We start from the raw sequence: 12793 nt of genomic DNA, 5'->3' as shown, positions 1-12793 counted from the left end.
GTAATTAAACCAAGAGAAATGAAACTAACAAACTACAGTGAATAGATTTGCAGTTGAAGGTGAAGAAGAATTCCAGATGTCGCTAACACGGACAAAATGAATGGGGGCATAATTCACTCCAATAGGTAGATTCAAATTACTAGCAAATCAAACAAATATAAGACCCCAATTTAATACAATTGTGTGTACAAATCAATTTGGGTAGGCAGAGGGACGACAATTACTCCAATATGTAGACCCAATTGACATCCAAATCCACCTAATGTAATGCCTAAATTAAATCAAATTGTGTGTAGAAATCAGTTTGGGTAGGCAGAGGGACGACAATTAAGTGTCATCAATATAGGAGCTAGTAACCCTGAGAAGGGGATGTTCAAAAGTTGCAATAAATTTAAGACGGTAAAACTGACTAAGCGCAATAAATTAAAGGGCAGAAACGGACCTTAGATTATCGGGAACCGCCACTGATGAGCTCCTATTTCTACGTTTGTTTGACATCATTTGGAGCTCATTTGGTAACATTTGGTATCGGTTTTTGACAATTCTAGCGTTATTTGACCAATTCCGAGTGCTTTGCCATTTAGCGAGATTTTCTAGTGAAGAATGAAGTGCCAAGTGACTAAGAGAAGCATCAAAGGAAGGGTGAAGAACAAGCATTAAAGAAACATCATGAAGAAGCCTTCCAAGGATCAAGCAAGCAACATTGAAAAGCGCACTCCAGGCCATAACTCGCACGGTGCGAGTTTCCAGACCCCAGAACTCGCACGGTGCGAGTTTTATGGTTTGTTCCGTTTTGTGTTACGGGCTTTTCCTATGTTAAGCCCATGGTTATTAGGTTATGTTAGACTATATATAGGATGTTTTCCTCTAGGTTAAGACATCTTATGCTCATTTTTAATTAATCAAGTTGTAATTTTGGGAATTATTCATCTTTTTGATTGGGTTTAGATCTACTATGGAGAACTAATCTCCTCTTCTTAATCTGGCTCAAAGGTGTAATCTTTGGTTGTAAGACTACTTAATCTTTCCTTAATTTTCATTATCATTGCTAATCCTTTGTGTTTATTGTTTGAATTTTGGAATCCTTGTTTACATTGAGTAATTAAGTGTGATTTCCTTGTTGCTTAATTAATCAAGTTCCTTAATTTATTGTTGTTGGGATTATTAAGTGTGATTTCCTTGTTATCTCATCTTTGCAACACCTTATTATTTTTGCTAATGAATGTGATTTCTTATTGGCTTAACTAGCAAGTAAAGGATTAACTTGTAATTAGGCATTAATCGTGATTTCATTGTGTCTAATTACCCCTATTGAATCTCTAGTGCTCATATCTTCTTGTTAATTTGACCAATGTATGTGATTTGTACTTGGTAGAATTGATAAGTTGGGTTATTTGATTAAGCGTGATTTCCTTGTCATTTGGCCATTATTAAGGAGATTTAGAAGGTTTATCTTCACAATAGGGTGATAATATATATAATTAAAGGATTGATTTTGTGGTATTATTAACTAAAGTGTCTCACTTTATTGAGTCGGATTAAGTCTATCTCAAATTTGATAAATTTCCATCTAAAAAATTTGCTTGTTTGATTACTTGTTGCTTACTCTTGTTTGAATTTTTCTTTGTCTTTGTTACTTTCGAAAACCAACCCCCCCCCCTTTTTACATACTTGTTGTTTTTTAATTTGTCACAATTGTTCTACTTGCTCTATTGAATACACCATTGCAAAACCCCCCTTCTCTTGGGTTCGATCCCATTGCTTACTACTTTACTAGTTTAGAATTAGTATTAATTAGTACGTATTGTGGTATATAAATTGTTAATTTGGCCATCTTAAATAGCGACGTTTTAGGTGTGTCAAATTTTGGCGCCGTTGCCGGGGAGGGTAACGGTTTTGCTAGTGTTTTTGTTGGTGTTTTTAGAATAGTTGTGTTAGTTAATCTTTGTTCATTGTTGTTAGTGTCTTGTTCATTACTTGTGTGAACCTTTTTGATTGTGTGCTCTTATGTAGAATTGTTTATGGTCAATACCAGGAACTCAAGTGAGCCACTTTTTCTATTCAACCCGGAGATTCAAAGATCACTTGCTTGGATAGGAGGAGGTATTAGAAGAGACCCCCCGGTTATTGAAGAAATTAATCCCGTTGCTCAACAAGACCAAGAGGAAGATAACACCGTTGCTTTTGTTCTAGAAACCGAGCCACAACCCATAAGAATCATCATGGGGGATGCCAAAGAACAACCAAGACATGACCCACATGAGGATCCACATCCACCAAGGCCTAGGACCATCAAAGAACTCACCACACCGGACCTTACACAAGTCCCCTTGTGTATCTCCTTTCCTGCCTTAGCGGAAAATGCCACCTTTGAACTCAAGTCCGGGCTCATCCACCAATTGCCCCAATTCCATGGACTTAGCACGGAGGATCCCAATAAGAATTTAAACAAATTTCATGTGGTTTGCTCAAGCATGAAGCCTAATGGGGTTACCGATGAGCAATTTCAACTAAGAGCCTTCCCTTTCTCACTCAAGGACGCGGCAAACGATTGGCTTTACTATCTCCCTACCGGGAGCATCACTACTTGGACTCAAATGAAGAGGGCCTTCCTAGAGAAGTATTTTCCCGCTAGTCTCTCCTCTCAATTGAAGAAATAAATAAGTAATGTTGAACAAATGGATGGGGAGAACTTGTATGAGTATTGGGAGAGGTTCAAACAACTTCTTGCTAGTTGTCCATACCATGGGTATACCGACCACGACCTACTCTTGAAATTTTGTGGTGGTCTCCTTGAGGATGATGCTAGGATGATTAAAGCCGCTACACAAGGAGGGATTAAATACATGTCGGTCCAAGAAGCAAATGAGTTGATTGAAAGATTGGTAGGAAGCTCTAGGAATTTCGGGGGGAGAATTAGGAAGGCAAGTGTGGCATCTTCTTCAAGGCAAAGCTCCAACCATATGGAGGAAAAAGTTGATTTTCTTACCAATTTGGTTAAGGAACTTGCAAAAGCGAATGGGAGTACATCTCATGTGAAATTTTATGGTCTTTGTAATGATCCAACTCATCCCACCGATGGGTGTCCATCTTTGAAAACGGAGGAGGCAATTGAAGCGGTGAAGGCTCTTGGGTTTAGTAAGTTTGACCCATATTCCAACACTTACAATGAAGGGTGGAAATCTCATCCAAATATGGGTTGGGGTGGAAATCAAAATCAAAACCAAAAGGGATCCTCAAATTCCTCATTTCAAAAGCCAAATCAAAATCAAAACCAATCACAAAATTCTTTGGAAGAGATGATGAAGACACTTGCTATGAATCAAGTGGCAATGCAAAAAGAAAGCCAAATCTTGCAAAAAGAAAGCCAAGCCTTGCTACAAAATACCAAGGAATTCCAAACCACCGTGCTTCAACAAAATCGGCTCACCGATTCTAGGATTGGTAACCTTGAGACCCAAGTTAGTCAAATTCTCAACACACTCACTTCACAACCCACTCAAGGAGGGAGCCTCCCTTCTCACACAATTCCTCCACCCGCCAAAGAACAACCAAAAGCGGTCTCTTTGAGGAATGGTAGAGAGTTGGTAGAGGCACTCAAGGTTCCTAAGAAATCAAGGCCACCTCCTATTGTTCATGAAGTGGAGGATGTAGTTGAAGATGAAATTGAAGTGGTAGTGGAACATGGGGAAGCATCTACACCCGAACAAGTAAGGATCAATGAACCACTTCCGGAATACGAGCCACAAGCTCCATTTCCAAGTGCTTTGAATGACACAAGGATAATTGACAAGAAGACTTCAAACCTTTACGATATCTTTCGTAAAGTGGAGGTAAACATTCCACTTCTTGATCTTCTTAGTAGTGTGCCCAAGCATGCAAAGTTTTTGAAAGAGTTGTGCACTACTAAGAGGACCAACAAGGCAAAAAACATGAAAAAGGTAAGGGCTAGTGAACATGTGTCGGCAATGTTTCAAAAACGTTTGCCACAAAAATGTAGTGATCCGGGCATGTTCACCATCCCTTGCAAAATTGGTGACTTGGATTGTCAACATGCTATGCTTGATTTAGGTGCATCTATTAATGTCTTGCCCACTTACCTTTATGAGTCTCTCAAGTTAGGACCTTAAAAACCGACTCGTACGGTCATCTCTTTGGCCGATAGGTCTAATATCTACCCTAAGGAAATTGTTGAAGATGTCTTGGTGAAGGTGGGGGATATGCTTTTCCCCGCTGACTTCTATGTAATTGAAATGGCACCCGAGAAAGGCTCCACTCCCATCTTGTTGGGAAGGCCTTTCATGAGAACTTCCAACACCAAGATAGATGTGTCTAGTGGACGCCTTAAAATAGAGTTTGAAGGGCAAAAGATTGAGTATAGCATACATGAGGCAATGAAATACCCAACCGAGACCTCTTCTTTGTGTTTTCTTGAAATTTTTGAACCAATTGTGCAAACCGTGTATGAATTGTGTAAGCTTGACACATTAGATGTTGCTTTAACTAATGGAATGGTTGGAGAGGATATGGGGTATGCCTTGTCTTGTAATTTGCAGGAAAATATCCAAGAATTAGAGGAAAATCCGCCAATGGAAGAGTGGAAAGAGAAGGAAGCAATCCGGAGGGCAGCAGGGAATTCGCACGGTGCGAAAAAACAGAGCAGGAAACTCGCACCGTGCGAGTTCACTCCTGTCCAGGATTTTTGCTTCCTTTCTTCCACTTTGTTAGAAGAGCTACCGAAGGAGAAACCCGTTCCTTCTATTGTCAAGGTTCCTATTGTTGAAATGAAGCCCCTACCAAGCCACTTGAAGTATGCTTTTCTAGGAGATGAAGAAACTTTACCGGTAATTATTTCAAGCAAGCTTTCAAGGGAGCAAGAAGAGGCTCTCATCCGAGTTCTTAAGCAGCATAATGAAGCAATTAGGTGGACAATGGCCTACATCAAAGGCATTAGTCCCACTTTATGCATGCACCGGATTTTTTTGGAGGATGAAGCCAAACCCGTTCGCCAACCACAAAGGCGTTTGAACCCTCCAATGATGGATGTTGTGAAGAAGGAGGTACTCAAACTCCTTCATGTAGGTATGATCTATCCTATCTCCGATAGTCAATGGGTTAGTCCAACCCAAGTTGTCCCAAAGAAATCCGGGCTAACGGTAGTCGAGAATCATGAAGGTGTTTTGATTCCCACTCGAGTTCAAAATGGGTGGCGAGTATGTATCGACTACCGTAGGCTCAATGCCGTGACACGAAAAGATCACTTCCCGCTTCCCTTCACGGATCAAAAGTTGGAGAGGTTAGCGGGAAAAGCTTTTTATTGCTTTTTGGATGGCTACTCGGGTTACTTTCAAATTCCAATTGCACCCGAGGACCAAACAAAAACAACTTTCACATGTCCCTTTGGAACGTTTGCCTATAGAAAGATGCCTTTCGGTCTTTGTAACGCACCTGGAACGTTCCAAAGGTGCACGATGAGCATCTTTTCAGATCATGTGGAGGACTTTATTGAAGTATTTATGGACGATTTTACTGTTCATGGCCAATCTTTTGAGGATTGTTTGAGTCATCTCACTTGGGTCTTGCAAAGATGTATTGATACCAACCTCGTTCTCAACCATGAGAAATGTCATTTCATGGTTGATGAAGGAATAGTGTTGGGACATGTGGTCTCCTATAAGGGGATTGAGGTTGGTAAGGCCAAGGTTGATACCATTCGCACCTTGCCTTATTCTACTAATGTGCGTGAAGTGAGATCTTTCTTAGGTCACGCCGGGTTCTACCGGCGCTTCATCAAGGATTTCTCCAAGATTGCCGCTCCTTTATGCAAGCTACTTCAAAAGGATTGTGAATTCATCATGAGTGAAGAATGCGAGGAAGCTTTTGATATGCTCAAGGAGAAGCTTATTTCGGCATCTATAATTCAACCTCCCAATTGGAATGAACCATTAGAGATAATGTCGGACGCAAGTAATTATGCCCTTGGCGCGGTACTTGGCCAAAGGGTAGGAAGAGCACCTCATGTTATTCAATATGCGTCGACAATGATGAATGAGGATCAAAGAAACTATACCACTACCGAGAAAGAATTCCTTGCGGTAGTGTTTACTTTGGAGAAATTCCGACCTTATATTCTTGGAGCCAAGGTCATCATCTTCACGGATCATGCCGCCTTAAGGCATTTGGTGAACAAGAAGGAATCCAAGCCCCGTTTAATGCGATGGGTATTACTCTTGTGTGAGTTTGATGTTGAGCTCAAAGACAAGAAGGGCACAACCAACACGGTGGCGGATCACCTTAGTAGAATTGTGCAAGAGAAGCCTCAAGAAGTCTTGGAATCACCAATATAAGCCACCTTTCCGGATGACACACTTCTAGCCTTGTCTTCTATTGAGCCATGGTATGCCCATATAGTCAACTTCTTGGTTTTACAAGAGTTTCCAAAGGGTCTTTCTCGTTCCTAACGGGATAAGATCAAGAGTGATGCTAAATATTATGTGTGGGATGACCCATACCTTTGGAAGTTTTGTGCCGACTAAGTCATTAGGAGATGTGTCCCGGATACCGAAATCATTCCAATTCTTAACTTTTGTCACGAATATGCTTGTGGTGGGCATTTTGGAGCCAAGAAAACGGCTAGAAAAGTCTTGGAAAGCGGTTTATTTTGGCCCACACTATTCTGGGATGCTCATGCTATGGTGAAGACATGTGATAGATGCCAAAGAGTTGGAAAAATTTCAAGAAGAGGAGAAATGCCACAAACTCCAATGATCTATTGTGAAATATTTGATGTGTGGGGTATTGACTTCATGGGACCATTTCCCGCATCTTGTGGTTATATTTATATACTCTTAGCGGTGGATTATGTCTCCAAGTGGGTGGAGGCTAAAGCCACCAAGACCGATGATGCAAAAGTAGTTGGAGAATTCATCAAAACCAACATCTTCTCTCGATTTGGTTTTCCTAAGGCCTTGATAAGCGACCGTGGAACTCATTTTTGTAACAAAGCCATTGGAGCTCTACTCAAAAAGTATGGGGTAATTCACAAGGTATCTACCGCCTATCACCCTCAAACCAACGGTCAAGCCGAGGTTTCTAATAGGGAGATCAAGGCCATCCTTGAAAAGACGGTGAATCCCGACCGCAAGGATTGGACTTTGAGGTTGGATGGTGCTTTGTGGGCATATCGCACGGCCTACAAAACACCAATCGGGATGTCACCTTACCACTTACATTTTGTAAAACCGTGTCATTTACCCATGGAGCTTGAACATAGGGCTTATTGGGCGGTCAAATCATTCAACTTGCAAATGAGTGAAGCGGGACTTCATAGGAAACTTCAACTCCAAGAATTGGAAGAAATTCGAAATGATGCTTATGAGAATGCTTCCATTTACAAGGCAAGAACAAGAGCATGGCATGACAACATGATCTCAAGAAGAGTGTTCCAAGTAGGAGAGAAAGTCTTACTCTTTCAAAATCGGCTTAGACTTTTCTCGGGAAAATTGAGGTCTAGATGGATAGGACCATATGAGGTGGTTCGTGTTTTCCCATATGGAGCAATCGAGATCAAATGCTTAAAGTCCGGGAAAGTTTTGAAAGTGAACGGTCAAAGGCTCAAGCACTATCATGAAGGAATTGAAATGGGTGAAGTGGGAACACTCCACCTTGTTGATCCAATTTATGATAATTAATGAAGATGCAACTTTGTCGAGCCATCGACGTTAAATAAACGGCAAAAGTTTGTAAATATTTCTTCCCTTGCATATTTAATTTCCGCATTTCATTGCTTTCATTGCATTTTTGCATGTTTAAATTAATTGCATCATTTAATTATTGCATTATAAATTAATTCACTTGCATTTTTATTAATGTTTTAGCATGTTAGGATGTTTTAATGTGTGTGTTAGTGTATAGGATACCAACTCAAGGGCATGTGTGAAGAAAGGAAGGAAGAAATATGTGTAAAAGAATTGGCTAAGTTGAAGAATTAAGCAACAAAGAGTCCGAGTCCAGCAGGCAACTCACACGGTGCGAGTTTTCAACCCCCATATTTCGCACCGTGCGAGAAATCGACTAGCCCAGAAATTCAAACCGTGTGTTCTTTATATTGCCTTTTGTTCTTCCCTAATTCTCATAATTCCCCTTCTCTTTCCTAACCCTAACGCAAACCCACTCAAAATCGACCTTCAAATCCTTCACAAATCATCAATTTCAAGCATTTAACTTCCAATATTCATCAATCTTCATCACCCAACATCAATTTGGGCGAAAGTTTGCAGAAATTTTGACTCGTTTCAGTCACGAAATTCAACTTAGGGTTTCATTTGATTCAAGATTTAAAGATTTTGGGTTTGCAATTGGATTAAGGGACTAATTGGAGCATTCTTGTGTAATATTCATCATCCAACAACAATTACAAGAATCAAAAGGGAGGTATACACCTTATTCGTATTCTTGTCATTTCAAGTTACCAAATTTTCGAAATTTTACTTAGGAAAGTCGATAATTTTGTGGTTTAATTGTTGTTGTTCTTGCCCTTAAACAATTTCTAACTTGTGAGGTGCTTTACATTCAATAAACAGCTAGTTAGCACATTACTCTTTTGGTGCATACTAGGTGTTTGTTCATTTGCCTCAACCAAAAATCCTTTTCAAACTTGTGTCTTTTCTGAAAACAATTGTTGTACAATGGGAAAAGGTAAGGCTTCCGAGGCTTCCTCCTCACAAGGACCCAAGGGAGCCTCAGCTTTTGACGATAATGAGTACTCGCGAAAGGAGGGCCTCCGTGACAAAGCCCTCCAAAATTGGAAAAAGTTTGCATCGGTGTCAACCGTAGCACAAACCAAATTTCTTGATGAAAATGTTCTTATCGGGTTGGTAATGCTTCCCATGACCCGAATGCTCCTAGAAAAGGTCGGGCTAGAGTCTATTATTGGGCAAGCCGCCCACACCTGAAGAGGTGTTACCTTTGAATTTCTCTCCACCTTAGAGAAAGTAAAGTTGGGGAGGGATAAAACCCCGGGAATCAAGTTCCGGGCATGTCGACGTGTCCACACATTGACTTATGACCAAGTGAGGGAGGCCCTCCATATCACTAAAGCCCCCATAAATGAACCCACTGACAAAAAGAAATTGAGTGAATTTTGGAACAACATTACGGGGGATGTGAGGCACGAAAATTCAAAGAACACAACCCTTCCCCACCCCATTTTGCGCATCTTGAGCCGTCATATAAACACAAACTTTTTGGTCATGACCGAACCCACCAAGATGAACTACCTCCAATTATAATGCCTTTGGTCCATGACCCCGGAGGGGAGGGGGATACCGGATTGGGTTGATTTGTTTGTGAAAGGTTGCCTCGAGTTACAAAAAGAACCAAAGGAAACCATTTTTATCGGGGGTATGATTGAGATTATTGTGGCAAAGACGGGTGTACCGTTCCCACCTAATGCATGGACACTTGAGGGTAGTTGCCTCATGGACTACAAATTCTTGACAAAAGCAAACATGCTTGAGGTTGTGGACCGAATCACCCCCTTGGTGATTTGGTGTATAGGTGGGAAGAACTACAAGTATTACATGTATTTACCCCGTCCCCCCAACTCACCCTTAGGTTGGGGAAGTGGCCAAGACTTTTACATGCCCCCCCCCCCCCCCGATGACGAGTTTGTGGACCTTTGGGTTGATAGAGCCCATGTAGTTGAACCTGACAATGAGGAAGATGGAGAGCAACCACAATGGGGGGGGGGGGGAGCTCTAACTTATGGTGACATGCCACATGTTGATGCACCTTTTGATGAGCCAATGCCAAATGCTCTTTTTAATGAACCCCACTTCACTCCACCTCACATGCCACAAGAACCACCACAACAACATCCCTTCATGGCACCACAATTCAACTACCCGGCTTTCCAAACATGGCAATCGGATATCACAAACCGTGTAACAAACCTTGAGTCCACTCTCTCTCAAATTCAACTCATGAAGAATGCCCGGTGGGGAATCACCGAGAACCGCTATCACCACTACCAAGAGGATATGGAAGAAGTGCGTTATGTCCAAAACACAACTTTTGATATGGTGGCAGTCATGAATGCCCAACACATGCAACAATTCCCCACCCAATACCAAGGCTATGGTGAGACTCGAGTGGATGAAGCAAGAGCCGAAATGGCAAGATTTCGAAGAAGAAGGGAATCAAGAAGAAGGGGAGGACCTCCGGGAAGTGGAGGTGCCTCAAGCTCACACTCTTGAGCGGGTTTAGGGTGTTCACCTCACACTTTGGGGACAAAGTAAAGAATTAAGAGTGGGGTGGGCATGAGTTGGTAAAATCATGTATATATTGTAATATATTCACTTCATGCATCGTATTTCAATTCAAAAAAAAAAAAGAGAAAAAGAGAAAAGAAAAAAAAAAAGAAAAGAAGAAAACCCGGCTAGGATGAAAACCCGAAAGGGCATCCTAGGCAAAAGTGGGAAAGTGGCCGAGGCCGGAGTGAAAACCCGAAAGGGCACTCCGGGCAAAATGAAAAAAAGAATGCAAGCCACGAGAGTAGAGGTGAGGAAAAGAGCTAAACCGAATACCCGAAAGGGCGGTTTAGGCAAAATGAGAGAATTAGGAAAAATTGAAAAATCTTGTCGACTCTTTGAAGCCTTGAAATCATGTCACATATATGACTACTTCCATTTGATGGTGGTGACATAAGTAGTGAAGCTCTAGAAGGCCGGAAGGGTAGGATAGAAGTGTATCAAGACTAAGTGGGGGGTGTTTGAGGCCGAATCTTTAATTAGCGCTTGACGCACTTGGTGAATGAAGATGTTGAGTTGTGTTGTTTTGAATGAATGAATTGAGAATCATTTTGGAGGAATTTGAGGTTGCCTAATTGATGTGTTAGGAGTTGCTTTGATGAATATGGTGACCTTGTGTTGAACCAAGCGGAGTGATAAGGGGGAGAAATAAGGAGAGTTGTTGTGAGTGATGAAGAATTGGTGATGAAGAATCGGTGGACTAGGATCATCTTAGAAGAGGGATGACATAAGGAGGGCGAGTGAGGGAAGAGAGGTTAGTTTTGGAGGATTTTGGGTCACTTACTCACTTGTTGGAGCTTTGAAGAAAAGTGACCATGTGTTTTAGAAGAGGGATGATATAAGAAGGGAGTGTGAGAGAAGTGAGGGGAATTAGGAGTGCCCATGCGGTTTTCTTAGCCTAGCAGTGATTAGATTTACTATAGTTTGCTCGGGACGAGCAAAGGGCTTAGTGTGGGGTGTTTGATGAGCTCCTATTTCTACGTTTGTTTGGCATCATTTGGAGCTCATTTGGTAACATTTGGTATCGGTTTTTGACAATTCTAGCCTTATTTGACCAATTCCGAGTGCTTTGCCATTTAGCGAGATTTTCTAGTGAAGAATGAAGTGCCAAGTGACTAAGAGAAGCATCAAAGGAGGGTGAAGAACAAGCATTGAAGAAACATCATGAAGAAGCCTTCCAAGGATCAAGCAAGCAACAGTTGAAAAGCGCACTCCAGGCCATAACTCGCACGGTGCGAGTTTCCAGACCCCAGAACTCGCACGGTGCGAGTTTTCTGGGTTTGTTCCGTTTTGTGTTACGGGCTTTTCCTATGTTAAGCCCATGGTTATTAGGTTATGTTAGACTATATATAGGATGTTTTCCTCTAGGTTAAGACATCTTATGCTCATTTTTAATTAATCAAGTTGTAATTTTGGGAATTATTCATCTTTTTGATTGGGTTTAGATCTACTATGGAGAACTAATCTTCTCTTCTTAATCCGGCTCAAAGGTGTAATCTTTGGTTGTAAGACTACTTAATCTTTCCTTAATTTTCATTATCATTGCTAATCCTTTGTGTTTATTGTTTGAATTTTGGAATCCTTGTTTACATTGAGTAATTAAGTGTGATTTCCTTGTTGCTTAATTAATCAAGTTCCTTAATTTATTGTTGTTGGGATTATTAAGTGTGATTTCCTTGTAATCTCATCTTTGCAACACCTTGTTATTTTTGCTAATGAATGTAATTTCTTCTTGGCTTAACTAGCAAGTAAAGGATTAACTTGTAATTAGGCATTAATCGTGATTTCATTGTGTCTAATTACCCCTATTGAATCTCTAGTGCTCATATCTTCTTGTTAATTTGACCAATGTATGTGATTTCTACTTGGTAGAATTGATAAGTTGGGTTATTTGATTAAGTGTAATTTCCTTGTCATTTGGCCATTATTAAGGAGAGTTAGAAGGTTTATATTCACAATAGGGTGATAATATATAATTAAAGGATTGATTTTGTGGTTTTATTAACTAAAGTGTCTCACTTTATTGAGTCGGATTAAGTCTCTCTCAAATTTGATAAATTTCCATCTAAAAAACTTACTTGTTTGATTACTTGTTGCTTACTCTTGTTTGAATTTTGCTTTGTCTTTGTTACTTTCGAAAACCAAACCAACCCCCCCTCCCCTTTTACATACTTGTTGTTGTTTAATTTTTCACAATTGTTCTACTTGCTCTATTGAATACACCATTGCAAAACCCCCCTTCTCTTGGGTTCGATCCCATTGCTTACTACTTTACTAGTTTAGAATTAGTATTAATTATTACGTATTGTGGTATATAAATTGTTAATTTGGTCGTCTTAAATAGCGACGTTTTAGGCGTGTCAGCCACCATCCGCGCACAGGGGTAGCAGCTGGCCGTCCAACCTACCGATCGGGGTGAATATAATCCAAAACCAAGGGCATCGGTGGGGCTCTCCGGCTTGACCATCTTCGGCAGCTGTGTG

Source organism: Silene latifolia, chromosome 1, assembly GCF_048544455.1.
Source record: "Silene latifolia isolate original U9 population chromosome 1, ASM4854445v1, whole genome shotgun sequence".
Taxonomy (NCBI): domain Eukaryota; kingdom Viridiplantae; phylum Streptophyta; class Magnoliopsida; order Caryophyllales; family Caryophyllaceae; genus Silene; species Silene latifolia.
Note: the sequence above shows the minus strand (reverse complement) of the source record.